Raw genomic sequence first — 3739 nt, 5'->3', positions numbered from 1 at the left:
AGAGCGGTACACCGAGTCCCTTCTGCGCTGGAAGGAACTGATACCGGCAGAGCCTCGGTGGGATGCAACGCCGCATAATAGTACCGAGCTAGGATTTGGAGGATCAGGGCTGTGCGCCTCCTTCTGCTACCAGTTTGCTGAATGCCCTTAGGGAAAGCAGTCCCCCTCTCAGTGCTGTGTTTCCCCCTCCCGCCCCCGTCTCATTTTGAGATCTGCAGTGAACCACACGATAGGAGAACGCAGTGTCCGTGTTCCCGTGAAACCTTCCTGCTTTTAAATTGACCAACAAAATCCAAAGTCATGCAGCCTGGGCAGATGAACCAGCTGCCCCTTGCGAAGTTTCTGAGACTAGAAAAGTAGGGAGAGAAGTTTAACTAGGGGCCTCTACTGTTCTTTCATCATTTTTAACTACTTTTTAGTAGCAGACTATTTTGCAAGGAGCCTTGCTTCCCAATGAACCGCGGTCCATCAGTAAATGGTTCCTGCCAGTAAATTGGATTCACTTTTTGATCTTGCTTGAATAAAAAAAAAAAAAAAGGATTGTTGCCTTGAAGTCTTGTTCAAATACGAACGCAGGAACTTTTTCCTGGATTTGGATCAGTCGAAAGTCAACTCCGCACAATGCAATTACCCATCAGTTATTCCAAGCATTGTTATAGTTGTTGTTGTTTGCCCTGCAGGCATTTGAATGGAGGGCCATGTCGCTATTATGAAGCTAGCTGGTGAGCGTGAGCACTAGAAACAATGCGAGGGGATGCATTGCATAAGTTGTTAGGAAGTCTGGGAAACTAAGTGGGAGTATAAGACTCATTTAAAAGAAAACAGCCGCTGTTTTGTTGCAATCCGCTCTTGCTTAAGGAATTGGCTGCATCCCTTTTGAAGCCTTTATAGTCTTCAGTCATGTAAACTGAATGGGAGCCTGCAGTTCTGTCTTTCCTAAGATAACTTGCAGGTTTTCATCTGCCCTTTCTAAGGTGCTAGATCTCTGTGCCTGCCCGTGGATTTGTCACATGCTGGAGCTGAGATTTCGAAGTGCCCGAGTACTAGGAGCGCAAGGCCCATTGAAAGTCGCTGGAACAGATGCTCCTTAAAATAGTTACTGCACACCAGCTCTTCAGCTAGGCACCTCACTGCATTATCATCCAGTTATTCAACCAACGAGGCAATTACAAGCAAAGACTCAGTTTAAACTGACCGGGGTCAGAACGGCCCAGAGGTTTCCAAGCCGTCCCGCGCGTTGTTTAACATTTGCCTTAATGACTTGGAATAATAAAAGGGCTGGAATACGAGCCACACAAGGCAAGTTTGGGAGACCTAGATATATCTAGCATCCAGAAAATGAGATTAAAGGAGAACATGATAGCAGCTTTCACATATTTGAAGGTCTGCCTCAAAGCAGAGGGAGCACAGCTGCTCTCCTTTGCCACGGAGCAGAGGACGCAATGCAATGGGTTGAGACTGCATTCGAAGATTTACGCTGGAAAGCACATATCTGTATCTTCAGAGGCTGAGCTCCTTCTGAATATTTTTAATTTCTTAGTACAATAAGCCCCCGATCTGGTTGAAGCCTGTGGGGCTATCGCAATAGAAATCATCATGCTACATTCCTTGCAACTCCTACATTTGGTATCTCAGCCGGTTCGCCGCCTGGAGCTGGAGCAGCCCTGTTAATCCCTAGCGGCAAGGAAATGCCTCCCAGGGTCCCAGCCTTGACCCTAAAGGAAGGCATTGCATGCAGTTTATTTGGCCCTCCCTGCTGGGAAGCTTTTTCTGAAGAAAACTGATGTGTCCAGGCTGTGTTATTTGGAGCAGGGGGGTTGTAACGCCATTTCTTGTGAGATGTTCGGAGTTAGCAAGCACCCAAAAGGCCCAAGCAGGGCTGTCCTTCTCCATGCCTCCCACTGAAGAGCTGGGCCTTCATTAGGGCTCCCAATTTCCAAGTAGAAGCGACTATTTTTATTTGCATGATGAATCCCAATTTCCAAATCATTTTTTAAATTTTTATTTGCATGGTGGAGTCGTTTTATCCGCTATTTATCCTGGGCTGTATCAAGGGTGGCCATCATAGAAGACAGTCCAGTTGTCCTCTGTCCTCTACTGATACAAATCCCTCTATTTGACTTCAAGAGAGGGTTTGACTTCAAATAGAGGACATAAAGGCACCGGGTTTCCTATCAGTAGAGGACAACCAGGCTGTCCTCTCGGATGGCCACCCTTGCTGTATCTGCTGCTTTCCCAGACCTGTGCCCGACAGCTGTTCCCACTTGGTGCCCAAGAGCTTGTCTATCATTTTTCTGAGCCATATTGTTGGCCCAGTGAATGGTATTACTAAATCACCTTTGCTTCCCACTTCCTTTGATGGGGACCAGGCAGGGATAGAGAAGACCACTTCTGATGGGCAAACTAATTCGGGAATCCAGCCAGCGGCAGAAGAAGAAGTAGAACTGGAAAAGCAGCCTCCAGCTGCTTCTCCTCCCTCATTTTGGGGTTGGGAAATGCCAAAGTGGCTAACAAAAAGGGCACCAGAAAGTTAGATTCACAAACGTATTTCAGGCTTTGCTCCTTCAGGTGACTGAGCTCAAACTTTTGATCTTTAGCACCTCTGCCTGGCATTAGAAGCAGTTCAAATCCCTAAAGGATCTAAGTTTTAACCAATAACATTTGCTAGACTTTGCAATGCCGCTCCACATCCTTCTCCTCGGCATCTGCTGCTGGCTAACCTAGGCAGCGCCGGACGCGTGTGAGGCACCGAGAGGGAGGCTGGGTGGCTGGACACTGAGACCCTACACATCCCTCCTTATTTTCCCTGGGCAGATGGCAGTGGAGTGGGACTGTCCACGTGCACCTCAATGCAGGCAATCAGGGGCAACGGCCCCCACCTGTGTCTCTGTGCTCCTCCATATGGATTAAATTGCCCTTCCTAGCAAGTAGTCGCCCCAGCTGCCATGGCTGGCCACTATCATTTGCCTCAGCTGTGGAGGGACCAGAGGGAGAGCAGCTCAGATATGGAAGCACAAGTGGGACGAAAGATCTCATGCATACAAAAAAGAAAATATTGCATGATTAAGTTCAGCTCTGCATAATCAGCGGAAGATTATGGGGATCCCGTGGGTGGGTAGTGGTGTTACACTACACTACAGGACAGGTGTTACCAATTCATGGTCTTTGCTCCTCTGCAAAGACAAAATGTGCAATGATTACACCCTTTCTTTTTGCACTCTCACCTTTGTATTGATTTTTTTTAAGGGCCAGGCACTAGTATGATGTGGAGGCCACGTCCTCTCTCTTTCGTGGCCTTCGGCATGAGGTCTGTCATGATTTGAAGGCATAATAGCAAAGAGGCAGGGCAGTCGAATGGGAAGACACCAGCCTAGGACTCAGGCCCGCTTGATTTCAGTCTGTATTTTGCTATTGACTTCCCATGCGAGCCTGGACAAACTGCCGAGCCCCTCTCTGCAAAAAGGGAGACAGTCGTCACGTCCTTTCCAACAGGGTTGTGAAGACGAACAGAAACGCGGTCTTAAAGAACCCAGATAGACCATGTTCAAAAACCAAATCAACGACTCTACTAATACCTCTGGATTGAGAAAAGGCAATCCAGGGGCTCCGGGTGCACTCCTCAAAGAGAGGAGGGCTGAGGAGGTATGCGGAGAGGAACGAGGGCTCTTGCAATTTTGAACTTCGCCCGTGAAATTGCAGAAGTTGCTTTTAGAGATTTGGATTTGCCCATGCTGCCCAT

The sequence above is a fragment of the Alligator sinensis genome, unplaced genomic scaffold, assembly GCF_000455745.1.
Source record: "Alligator sinensis unplaced genomic scaffold, ASM45574v1 scaffold228_1, whole genome shotgun sequence".
Classification (NCBI taxonomy): domain Eukaryota; kingdom Metazoa; phylum Chordata; order Crocodylia; family Alligatoridae; genus Alligator; species Alligator sinensis.
The sequence above is the reverse complement of the archived record's forward strand: the minus strand, read 5'-3'. Positions refer to the sequence as shown.